The following is a 13,672-nucleotide window of genomic DNA, read 5'->3' as shown; positions in this document are numbered from 1 at the left end:
AACACTCTTTAAGTAAACAACATCTGATACATACACATTAACACAAACTCATACAGTAAATTATTCCAGCATTTGGTATAGAAAAAAATAGCATTTGGTATGTAATAAATTTCATGAGACGCTGCTGGTCAATCTTTTTGCGTTGCTCCGTTTTGTGATCGACTACTAATGTAGTTAGCTTCTAATACATCGACCACCTCTCCAGATGATTCCTTGACTGGAACCTCTCCATGTATGTATCACTATGTCCTTATTCAAACCCACGTCAGATGGCTTGATTTGTCCTGTCATACATACCTTTGTCCACTCAACACGAAGCCGCCGGTCCTGTCTTCCAAATTCCACCCTGTCAAGTCCTCGAATTGCATCCTCGGCATCTCGCTCATCATCCATATAGACAAAAGAAAATCCTATAACAGCAACAAAAGGAAATAAAATTGGTAGATACCACACAACTACCAAAGAGGAATTAAAAAAAACCAGGATCTCTATGTAAGGATCCCATTATCAGACGATATTGGCTGCAAACTGTACCAATAAATGAGTCACAACTGACTAATACTGCAAAATCTAAAATCTAAGTGACCATAAAAAACAGGAACAAAGTCATTTGCAAATACTGCAGAATAAAAATTGAAACAATAAATTCTGGAAACACATTAAAGAATATTTGGTTTAAATTCCCCTACAGTTAAGGAGAAAAAAAATGAAGGTCCAGAGTCCAGACCAACTAACCATCTGCTGCTTGTAGCAACAGAAAGGATAGCTCGTAGCTAGTTTATGGACCATGACAAACTAACTCGAGGATCCTTTTAAGCGTTAAAATAAGCAGTGTGATGTAACAACAATCGTTAAATGATCAATGAGTTAGTCATAGTCCAGAAGGCCTATTCCTTTTGTGTCAACAAAAATTTCAAGGCCTTTGATTTTTTATGTCCATTTGAATTTAAGTAGGCTTGAACGCAGCACGTCTCAAATCAGCATCTTGTTCGGCAATAGCAGCGATTTCCATCAATGTCATTGCAGAATTGTATTGGACTTCATAACTACCTTTCTCGAGAAGAACAACAAAACACAAAAGTGCCCTCGACTCCGTAATGCTTTTGCAAATTGTCGAATTCCCTTTAGCTAAATGCCATAAGGCTCTTGCTGCCATCGCCTTCATCATAGTTTTAGTTGCAGGGTCTTCAGATTCTCTCCCTTTAATACTATTCCCATACATAGAAGACATGCTTGACCGATGATTCCGGTATCTTTGGTTATTCTGCTTCACACTCCCACCATTGCTTTTCTCATTGTTCACATTATTCTACTGCTGCTGCTGTTGTTGTTGTTGTGGTGGTGGCCTCGAATTGGTCTTGGGCATGTTGGTTGCCATGGTAGTGCCAAATACTCAACTTCACAGCGGTGGAGGAACATCATTCTGGTGTCGTTGTCACCGTGTTACATAGTTATCTTCAGTCATTGAATTGAGTTTTATACATAGTATTTCCAATGTATATTCATGTATATTCGTAATATTACGTGAACTTCTCAGACCTCATACATTTGTATACACAGCATCCACGTTGAAGAACTTGAACAATTAGTGTACTTTCTTACTCTTCTACAGGTAAACAATATAATGCTCCTCAAAGAATTTAATAGTAGCAATCGTTTTTGTACATCATGATGCTGATAATCAGAATATCCTCTTTAAATGTTGACCTGCTCATGCCCTATCAGAAGTCCGAAGTCCGAACACCAATCCTCTATAAACCAGACTTCTTACTTCCTCTAATTCCTGTTAATTCTGATTCAATAGATCTCGTTTCCTAAATTGATAGCCAGCTACAAATTCATCATTTCATTTCAACCTCTTTGTACACCGCAATCAATGTTACACCTGTCTTATTTTAATGTCAAACTGCCTAAAGTTGGAATAATTAGTGATGGATATTCTGTTTGTGGATTTGTGGTTCTTATTTTAACGATTCCAGTAATGGAAATCAGCATCCCATCACACCTAAGCTACCATAGCAGTAGGAATGGCACCTACAGGTTTATGGGCAACAAAAAGATTCAACACATCAGCATGGTTACAGATATAACTTGGAGGCTTTGAAAAGCAATTATGTGCCTCGTTATGCCTCCCAACCTTAAAAAATACTTCAATCATAAGGACAACTACAATAGTAGATGGAAACTTCCTATCCGTCACTGCTTTCAGAAAACTGATAGCATCATCCCCAGTCCCAGACTTGGAGATACGATCGATAAATGGTTCAAGAAAAGGTGGGAAACCATGACCTTTCCTCAATCCAAGAAGACTCAGTGCTTCATTGAAACCTCCCTGAACCAATAAGCTCTAAATCAACATTTTGTATGCTAAATGGTGAGGTCGTAATTGGCGTTGACCAACCATCTCGGAAAGAAAGTTGTATGCATCTGTGGCTTTCCTCTTCCGGCAAAACCCCTTCAACACTTCTTCAAAAGCATGACCAGCATCTGTGACCCCAACCTCTTCTACCATTGTTCGAAGGAATATGACGCTTTTGGCATTACCAGCTAAGCATTTCCCATGAATCAAAGAAGTCCATGTTTTGGAATCGGGCAGTTCGAAGCTTTCATCTCACTTATCATCGAACGGCTTCACCTCTATCAACACTACCAAGATGAAAGATAATTTTATTGTAAACTTCATTGGTAAGTACAAATCCACCTTTTTCCATGGCCTTAAGGATCGTACCACATTCCTTCAATCTGTTAACACTGATCAGTGACTTAACAACCATGTCAAGAATAGACGTTGTCAAGCTATTTCCGCCATTAGTGAAAGTCTCCACAACTCTAGAAACAACTGCATGTTCAACTCTTTACTCCACATAACAGCCTTTCGCAAGAGGAAAATGTCGTCCTGAACGGGAGGCTTATATGCACTACCCATCTTGTACTCATACAACTCCACAGCATCCTCAATAAGTCTCCTCTTACAAAACAGCCCCATGACAAAAAAATATGTATTCATCTCCATTTCATAACCAAATCCCTGCATTTCCTCAACGATTGTTACTCTGTCCTGTAACTCACTTTTGCCTTCTTTAATTCAGTTTATTTTTCCACTTCTGTTTCCTTAGTAGCGACTCATATACTTACACGAATAAGGAAGCCATCTTGATAGCGTCTTAGTCTCAGACTCTCAGTAAGGCTATAGAAGGATTGGCTAATAGTTTTTCGTGTCTTACGTTTGCTCATGTCTGTGCAGAGACATATAAAGAAGCAGACACCTAGCTAGTCTTGACTTGAATCAAGACCATAATTACTTCTTACCTCCTCATGATGGGCAACTTCGCAACTTTGTAAAAGGGACAAAGAAGGTAAAGTCTACCTCTAATTTTAAAGCAGTTGGCCTTCCTAACCCTAACAAACTTGTAGCACTAAAAAGGAAAAGAAATAATTCCTGTCCAAAATTTCCAAAGGATTTGGCTCTTGGTGTAGGATTTTACATGCAGAACAGGTTTGCCAATCAGAGATGCACTTGATTATCATATAGTATCCAATTTATTTCTAGTAACTAAATAAAAATTGATGCAACAGTTAGTAAACAAACAAAAATCATAATTGTTTACTAATTAGAAACAAAATCATACCTTTCTTCTATCTTCCTTGAAGAACAAAATATAGAGACTTAATTACCCCACACTAAGCAACATCTAGTACTCTGGTTTAAAGACAAAGCTGGAAATGGTTTCAATAACTGAGCCTAAAGGCTACAACTAAAGTATCATTACTGATTTTTCACTTATCAAATGTGTATCAGCAATCAGCAAGCATGTATCTCCAATCAAAACAGATTGAACATACCTCACCACTAACAGCAAGTGCAGAACCATCAGTGCTAAAAGTTATTGCTAACTGTTGTCCAACATCTTCCAACTAGGTCAACATCTTCTCATAAGACTCCAGGTCCACTTGATGTTTTTCAAAAGACTCTAGGATGTCCCACTCAAACCATTTATATGAAAATCACATAATAAAAGTGTTGAAAACCTTGGTCAAAGTAAAGAATCATTGTAGATACTAATCATAATAGCTAGTGACTTATTCAACTGTAGTAAAACCGATTCACATAAATATCCTAAGTTCAGAATTACATATTCAACAAAGTATTTCATATAAACTATCCTAACTTCACTTCTGAGTTTTTGCAAAAACCTTTTACACCCGTCACAGAAGAATATGCGGATAAATATACGTCATTTGGATCTCAGAATATATCTTTGCTTTTTCTATGTTGTAAATGGAAAATAGAAGAAGGAGTACCTGCAACTTTTAGGAAATGAACAGATAACACCATCTCCCCCAGGATGGATGGACTGCCATTCTATATGGTATATGGATAAAGAAACGGAGCTAAAAAACATCCCACGATCATAATTCAATTATTAATCACATTACACACACATTGGATTCAAAACATCAAGCAATTTGAACAAAAGATTCATCCAATTTTGCAAGTTAAAACGGTAAAACCACACGTGAGGCGCAAATTCATCATAAATAACTTATCAGATTTGGGGAGAGAGAATTGGAATCGAACTGAGCTAGCAAGAGCGAATTTGGAATTCCACTTCGACCTTCTCCACCACCCCCACAGAAAACTAACCACGAACTACGACTCAACTCCGAATCTTGTTCATCGTTCTCCATCGGTTTCTGCTTGCCGAATATGTTGTTTGTTGGAACCCAAGCAGTGCCGTAACTTGGAACCCCATATTTCTGGCTACAGGCTGAATCTTCCCCATTCTTTTTCTTTGCCATACTCTCTGTATTGGTAGCTTCCTTCAGTTGAGAGAAGAACAGAGAGTTTGGACGGTTTGTTCGGTTTTCCACCTTCATGTTTTCTCTTTCTACTTTTACTCTAGACAAAAATTCAACTTGCTTACGCTTTGTGATATTCCCCTTTTACTACTTTAGAGATTTGAATCTCTTCTTTGTCAAAAGTGTGAATTCAAAGTTATCCTTACTCACGATCTTCGTGTTCATAAAGTTGGAATAAAGATTCGAACCAACCTAAAGTCTAGGAAAAACTATAACTTGGTTTTTACTTTTAGAGAACTAGTGAGTAAGTTTAAATATGATTATATTAATTCTAAATATTTGGTTTAGATTTTTACTACACAAAAATTAAAAACATTAAATTTCAAAGTCATGTACAATACAATTTTACTAAAAGCAAAGGTGGGGAGTTAATCCTCCTCATGTGAAGATAACTTTTGTTGTTTGATTTTAATAAGTTCATTTTATTCTTCCTAGAACTCATAGACAAGTCCTAATAAAGGAAAACTTGATCCCTAACATGTATGGCTCATCTCTAAGCTCATACATGCTAGAATGTGGAACCAAAGCAATGACTTATCTCTAAGCTCATCACTTTGATTCCTAACTAGACACTACACCACTATCATTTTGGGATAGGATGTAGGTCTAGTTGTTCTTCCTAAACAACTTACCAAACCAATAACAAAGATTTTCCCTCACATGAGTTTTATTAATTCCCCAAAAGGGAAGTTAGCTCATGATCCTTGGGATAAAGGATTACAAGTGTAGAAAGTAACAAAAAGAGAAAGAAGAGAAGAAGAAAAAACTAACTATCTAAACTCACTTGCTTTTGATTTATTTTCCACTTAGAAGAAAACCAAAGTTTCCTCCATTAAAACTATTACAAGCTATTTCTTACCAAAACTAAAAACTAAAAAATAATAAGACTAAGGAACTAAAATAATACAAGGTAAAGAAAAGAAGTCAATGGAGTAAATGGAGTGTCCCCCTTGTTTTGTTTTCTTCTCCATTTGAGAGAAATCTCATTTCCTCCCACGTTAAACATCAAATCACATTTACTTCATTTTTATCCACCACATTAAAACAAAGTGACACCTTGCCTTTTTTCACTATTAACACTTAATCTAATTAATTACATACAAGGTGTCAACTTTGCACCAATAATTTGTCATTTTTGTCTTGACATGCTCCATGATTGATGACTTATCCAATTCTTGCGGTCCCGCATAGTGGGTCCATGTGCAGTCCAGTGGCGGTTCGGTCTTTGGGCAATTTTACAACTTCCCGCCTATGCGTAGAGTTCATCGCCCTGATTGTCTGAGTAGCTCACTTGTTGCATTCGAGTCCTGGTTCAAGAGGTAGGAGCTTCGGAAGTTTGATACTTCTATGCGGATTTGGAAGAATTCATATATACGTCGTTCCTCATGCTTTATCGCAGTTTAACCAATATTTTCATGTTTATACTTGAATACACGCAAAAAAGTATGAAAACATATTTATTTCATGATTATTAAACACATAATTAACCAAATTTATATGTCTCAATGGGGTTTCATAATACACTTTTGGGTGCTTATCACACTACCCCCAAACAGCACTTTGCTTGTCCTCAAGCAAAGAAGAGACATTAAAATAGATAAGTGGCCAAAAATGTGTAGTCCTAACCAATTCTCGTTTCATAGAGTGTGGTTGCATTGACCATATACAACAAGACCATAAACCACTAGGAATTCCCTAGTGGACGAGTTATAGCCTCGTAAGAGTTTTCTAGAGAAGATACTCACAAACTTCATTTATACTACAATGACTCAGTGACAGAAACTCGGTTCCTAAATTAATCTCAGATATCCATACATCTCCTTAGCAGGAAACGAGGATTGATTTCTTTGAAACTCAAGTTAATATGTATTCAATAATTAAAACATCTACATATGATCATGCATGTAGTGAACTTTTCATTGAAATGTACTAGCAGGGTTGTTTCTAGATCCTTTGAAGAGCGTACCTAAATGGGTTCTCACAGGTATGTGTCGAAACACAATTCCACTCAAAATTTTACCAGTCAGGTTTTGTTAACTCCAGTGTGCAGTGGGCACACGTTTCCTCACATCTCAATGATAGTTAGAGGAGCCGATGTTGATTAATCACGTCTACTAATTATTATCACACCACCCTACTCCTAATTGAGCTAGAGGTCTTTATTAGGTATTGTGGGGCTTAGGTGATAGTGTACAAGAAAATGGAAATGGATAATCAAAATTTACGAGTATGAGAGAATAGGGTCTTTAAATATTTATACTAGAGAATTCCTTGTTTTCTTTCCTTCTTCTAACTGAGTTTTCCAACCTTGTTCTTAAGCCTCTAATGATTTTTTTTTTCTTAAGAACATGGTTATATTTTTCTTTCCTGAAGCAAGTAACTGATTTTTATTTAGGACAAGTCTTTCTCTTTATTTTTCCACATTTCATCCTATTTCTCATACTCATCACTTAGGTAGGTTCTTTTATTTGGTTTAATAGATGGGTAAAGAATTTTTGGTGAAAGTGAAAGGCTTGATGAAAGGTTCAGTGGAGTGACTAGCGGTAAAATTTGTAACAGGTAAGAATTTTTAGCTATGTCGATCCAAAGAATGCCTAAATTCTCGCCTAGGGTTCGGGTGGTGATCAAATAAGTAGACGCATGATTTTCTCTAATCAGAAAAACTACTCCTCTGTGTCATCACACACAAATCACTCATGTCAAGGCTTTTGGTTAGATTCTCACAGGATTTATAGTTTAAGTAACTAACCGTTGGTTCCAGAAACTTACTGCTATGTACAATCGATGATACTCAGTGCATGAATGTTCATGAAAAGATGTATAAACTATTGCATACGTATTATCTTAAGTTTCTTAAAAACAAATCCTAATTTGGATACTAATGTGAGATTTCTAAACAATTTTCATCATTGAAAAGGAAACAAGACTTTGTCACTAAGTACCATTATTAACAAGAAAATAAAAACTATATACAGGCTACAATTTGCCTAATATTTGCTACAAGGTTAAAGCACCCCCAAACAGAATGATGCTTAGTCCTCGAAGTATCAATAAATAAAGAGAGAAAGTACCTGAGAACCGTGAGCAAAATTAGGGCTAGATTGCTGGAACAGAAAGGTTGGAGAACATAATATATTATTCAGAAAGAAACGATAAAATGTTCAATAGCACACTAAACATAGCACACGAAACATGAAAAACAATAGCACACGAAACATAAGTTTTAGCAAGATATATGTACAATGGTAAGCTCAAATTTACCATCCAGTAGGATGTGAAGGTCTGGCGTCCTCTTTAAGGAAATGCATTTCCTTAGCATCGCGCCAAAAGATAATAGTCTGTCAAATTTCTGCCCATTCTTCATCTCCGGATTTCCTCAAATGTTTCTTCATATTTTCATCCTTCGGGTAACAACGAACATGCCTCAGGTACCAAGCGGGATGCTTCCATTGCCGAAACCTCAATGAATGAATGATTATGTTTGCTGGGCACATAGAATCTACCTTGACCCAATCATGAAAAGTAGCTGCAAACTCTGGGAAATGTGTCTTCATGATTCGGCAAGCGGTTACCGGTAAAAGTATATACTGATCTTGAAAAGTGCGGGCTCATTTCAGGTTGGAGATAACACAACCTAAGATGTTAAATAATGAATGACCTTGAGCCAGTGCACTAAATATGATGCAGGCAGCCTCATTGGCAGTAGAAAAATGCCAATCTCCCATAATGTTCAGGAGTATAAACAACATCGCAGTCCCCATGTTCATGGTCATGCTTGCTAAGGGAATGGTGATGTCGCGCAATGGCACATGGCCATTTTCTTCTCGTTTAATCTCAAGACCATCACCATAAGATTTGCAAAACGCTTTCCATTGAAAGGAACGATAAGAATTATGATAGATGTAATGCCATGATGCAGCAGGTTCGTGATATGGAAGATCCAAACTTAGGGCAAGTTGTTGTTCAGAAAAGATATGATGTGTGTCACCAACTAGGATTGTGAACCCGTCTAAGTAGAAACCATGCGCATGGTTGAATGCTGGTGTGTCTTCCATATTAGCATAAAAGTATGCAGCCAAACTTGGAGAATAAGTTTGGTCAGGTTGAAGAATTAGGGAAGACCACCCAATGTTTGTGATGTAGTCACGGAAGAGATGGCCATAGGCATTGGAATCCATCATAGACTGAAAAGATTGCTCAGGAATGAGTTTGGGAGGTACCATGGTTGATGAAGATGCAATGTTTGATGGAGATGCCATGATGGATGAAATAAATAAATGGGTAACGATAAAGGCAAACTAGATGGATAAATGAGTATGTAAGAAAATAGACCCTCCTGTAAGCACATATTAAAATTATATTAGTCACAACATAAATGATGACAATCATAGTAAGCATTTCTTACAAAAGAAAACACAAAGATAAGATAAAATTAATAATACGACGAAAAACGTAATAATATATACGATTATTTATTTATCGACTTAGTATTATTAGAAAATCATGGATTATTATGTTGATTTTTGTGACGCATATCGTGCACCAGACTGTTTAGTTCTTCCATTTGTTGGGCGAGCTGCATCTGAATGTCTCCTTGGCTGGCAGAGAGTGTAGTTTGATTCTCCATAAAGAGAGCGTGATTTTGCAAGGACTGAGAATGATTTTCCAAGATGTCCTCCTGTTCAACATCATGCATTGCTTGACGTTCTTTGAAATCCTTAAGAGTTGTAATGATGATATTCTGACGAGCGTGTAGTTCCCGCATGCCGTGACGTAGAAAATGAATGCCTTCCATGGGATTAAAAAAATTTAGCATGGCATTTTCATCAAAGAAATGTTCAGGGTTTGAGCTTGGGTTGTTCCGTTCATCTGTCAGAGTATCAGGAGTCCAAGAACCAATGGAGTAGTCTATTTGGAGTACACTAATATGTGCTTTTTGAAGTGGTGTTTCTAGATAAATGACTGGATAACCCCAACGCATCATAATTTGCGTGACTAAAGTAGGTAGAGGTAGAGGTGGTGTTAGATTAGACAAAAATCATCTCTTTGAGTCTTCAAAATCCAAAGCAGGTGAAGTTGAGTCTTTGTGACTTCTGATTGGTGAGATGTACCTATCACATTGTGTCCCAACCAGTGGAGCACAACTCATTGATTCTGTTTCAAAGAGCGTTGAAGAACAACGTGATTTCTATTTCCCACTTCGCCATGAGATACGGTAGCTTTTAGTAAAGTTTTGACGGAATCAAATGATGACTCTGGAAAAAGGAACTCCTGGGTATTCATTGGTATTTGAAGTATATGTCGGAGATAATTTTCCGAGTCAATTCCAACTGTCGTCCATAAGCATTGAAGTAGAATTTTCCATTTTCAGGTCCTATAAATTGGTAGAACATCAAAACCAATTCTCGGGAATAACAAGCTGCTAAATGATATAGAAGAGGCGTCCATCCCCGACGTATTATTTCGGTGTCAAAATAAGGAGAAAACAGGCCATCTTCCAAAACTTTTAGGTAGTCTTTCTCAGGCACTATTTTTCTTGGTTGATCCATTTGGTAGTATTACCTAAGGAAGGATAGTGAAAATTGTTTGAATGAGAATGGCTGAAAAGGAAGAGATTTATAGCCAATCTATGAGTCTGTACCAATCTGGATTCCAAGTATAGTTAATGACCCATGTGATTATGAACAGCAACAATGGGGATCCATAGTAAGTCTTGTCATGTCAGATTTCCAAAAACAATTAATGAGATGTTTCAATGTTAGAAAATACGGAGGAAAGTTTCACAGGGTAGTTAGAGTTACACGTAATTTCAGAAATGATGATCATACCTCAGTAATAGAATATGGATAGAATAATCGAGCTGCATGTGTGACAAGTGTTATGCGTACCTTGTAGCGTGCGATCTTCTCTGAACACCATGAGTATCAATTAATTATTTTGGTGAGTTTTGGATGGTGTTTCTTTGTTTTGGTTTGTTTATTTTTATTTTATTTTATTTTATTTTATTTTTTAAAGAAAATACAACTAATATACACAAATACTTAATACGAAACTTTCCATTTAATATGTAACCCATACAAATGTGTGAGAATTATTTAACACACCATACTAATATACAAAACGACAGACGGAAAGAGAGATGGTTATATATATCTAGATGTTCTGGATCATGTTATGCATGAGTGACAACAGAATAATGATAAACACTGTTATCACGAATACTGTGATAGCCCATTCACGTTGTTCCTTTTCCCATCGCTCGATTGGATTCATTATGTTCAAGAAAATGAGAATTTTTGAAGAGAATTTTTGAAGAGTGAGAGAAGGAGATGAGTGAAAGTGAAAAAAAAAAAAATTTGTATTTATAATTAGATTTCTGACCGTTGGGCATCTGACCGTTTGGATCAGTTCGTTGTTCTAACCGTTGGGCTTTGAGAGTAGGCCCAATGCATCAAGGAACAAACTAATATATTAGGAAGTACAATAATTGCATAACATAAATAATTTCTCATTCAAACCGTTTGGAGATACAAAATTATGAAAAATCAACCGATATATAATTTTTTATCACTAGAAAAATAAAAATGCAATGCATAAGGGAAATAAATGACATAGTCATTTCTAAGCCAAGTACGGCACAAATACGCGCACCTTCGGCGCCCTTGACGCACATCCGCCCCCAGTACGGCACATATACGTGTGCCTTCGGCTTCAGCGCCCCCGACGCACATCCACCCCTACTCATGTTTCCAGAGTATGACACAGATATCGCGGCGCTACGGTACGATACACATCCGCCTCCCCCCCTCATGCAAAACACATATACCGTGCCTTCGGTGCATCCAACCCCCAGTGCCTTTCGGCTTCAAATACCCCGACGCACATCCACCACCTACTCATGTTTCCGTGAGTATGACATGCGGATATCTGGCACCCCGATACACATCCGCCCCACAGTACGGCACATATACGCGCGCCTTTGGCGCATCCAAGCCCCCCCTCTACTCATGTTTCCAGAACCAAATAGCCCATAAAAGTTCAACCCAAAAAACTGTCCACACTTTTTTTGGGTGGGGTGGGTGAGGTGATTTTTTTTTAAACTCATCCCAAAAAACTTATTAACTTACCCCAGGAAAACAATCTAGTGGCTATGGTGAGGGGGTGGCACAACCAAATATCACCTTATGAGGTGGAATTTGTCATCCCACTCCTCCCTTCTTTGTTATATAGATAAGCCCACAACCCACCTAAATACTACACTTCAGCAATTTGTTTTGTCGTTTTTTCCTTATGTTTTTTTTCCCCTTAAATCGTGCGTAGCACGTGCAGAAATCTAGTGATTATAAAGTGTTGTAACCTGTACGGCTGTACAGGACAAGTGATCAGATTTGTTGGTTGTCGTGTCTGCCCCAGATGCTTTCTATTCAAGGCCAAGAAAAATGAGTAGCCCCAACTCCCAACGAACTAAACAAAGTGCAAGGTACAATGGGTCCAATCTTCCAAGCCCATGTAGAAGATTTGTTGGCTGAAGTATGAAAGCCCAACGATTTCTAGTTGTTGGTTAATTATAGGCATCCAGTTCCAGGCATCCAATAGGCCCTGTTTGGTAGCCCGTATATCCCAACCTATTAATGGATTAGGGTGCACTATTCCGGTTATTCTGTTTGGTTCCTATATTTTGGGGCCAAGTCTGTAGACCGTATGCCATTAGTTGGTTGGCCCAACCCCAAAAATGCAGATAATGGTATCCATTGGAAGGCAATGGATTTCGCTCTACATTAGAGCATACACAGAAAATAAAAGAAAGACACGAAAAGAAAACACAAGTGAAGGGAAAAAAAAAATGACCGCGAAGAACTGAAGAACAGTACCATCCACCTAGCCTCCCACAATTGTTCTTCATTGATCTTTCAACTTCGGTGTCTCTCGATTTCTTCTCGCTACCATCTCTTTCTGCTATTGGTAATGGAAGTGTTAATTTAAAGTTTCAAAATTTAAGGAAACTTTTTCATATTTGTGCTACCATCTTTGTTATGATATTCTATTTGAGCTTTTCCATACATCTTAAAGTAGCATGAACTAGGGTCCGGAGTCTGTAAAGTTTAGTTTGTGGGTCGTTTGTTCGATATGATAAATGGAATAATGATGGTGTTGTTGCAGACTTGCAGAGAGTCCTGACTTAAAAGTTAAAACACACATCAATGTTACTGGATGGATATCAAAACTGTTTTCTTTGCTCCCAAACTTAAGACATGGAGAGCTGTGAAATAAAGGTTTATGCAGAGAGTCTAGTAACATTTGACTTGATTCATTTGATAGTGGTTGTTGGATCACCCTTGAATGAGCGACGTGATTTAGATAGTTGATAAACATACTCTGTCACTTGCCTAATATTGAAGTTTTTCACTTTACAAACGTAATTTCTGAACTCTAGTACATTTTATATTGAGGTCAAGTGGTTAGTGAATTTATCAGGTCCTTGTTTATCAAAAGTGCTGATATTGTTTCAGGTTCTATTGGATTGACATGGTTTGTTAGCTTTGGTGTTAGTACCATTGAACTGTACATTTGTTAGCTTTGGTGTTACTACTGATGAATTGTTTGTGTTATTATTTTAGTGCTATTTGACTGTTATAGATGTCATATTTGAACATGATAGGTTCTATTATGGTAGGTAACGTACTTGCTAAAGTCTTAGGTTGATTGATAGTTTGATTCATGCGATTGATTTAGAAAAGTATATTTGTGAAACTGGGTATGTAGTTTTATTCAAGTAAGGATGGATTAACATGTCTCTGTCTGTTTGATCATT

General features: G+C 37.2%; 1 long non-coding RNA gene across 1 annotated transcript; it reads right to left on the bottom strand.

Moving 5' to 3' along the window:
• Positions 1-51: 51 nt before the first annotated feature.
• Positions 52-4,956, bottom strand: LOC147480231 (uncharacterized). The gene is made up of 2 exons (XR_015206656.1): positions 3,844-4,956; positions 52-410 (listed from the first exon to the last, which is right to left on the bottom strand). It is a non-coding gene; the product is annotated as an uncharacterized LOC147480231 (long non-coding RNA).
• Positions 4,957-13,672: the final 8,716 nt, after the last annotated feature.

Source organism: Coptis chinensis, chromosome 8, assembly GCF_015680905.1.
Source record: "Coptis chinensis isolate HL-2020 chromosome 8, ASM1568090v1, whole genome shotgun sequence".
Classification (NCBI taxonomy): Eukaryota; Viridiplantae; Streptophyta; class Magnoliopsida; order Ranunculales; family Ranunculaceae; genus Coptis; species Coptis chinensis.
Note: the sequence above shows the minus strand (reverse complement) of the source record. Positions and strands in the feature narration are given on the sequence as shown.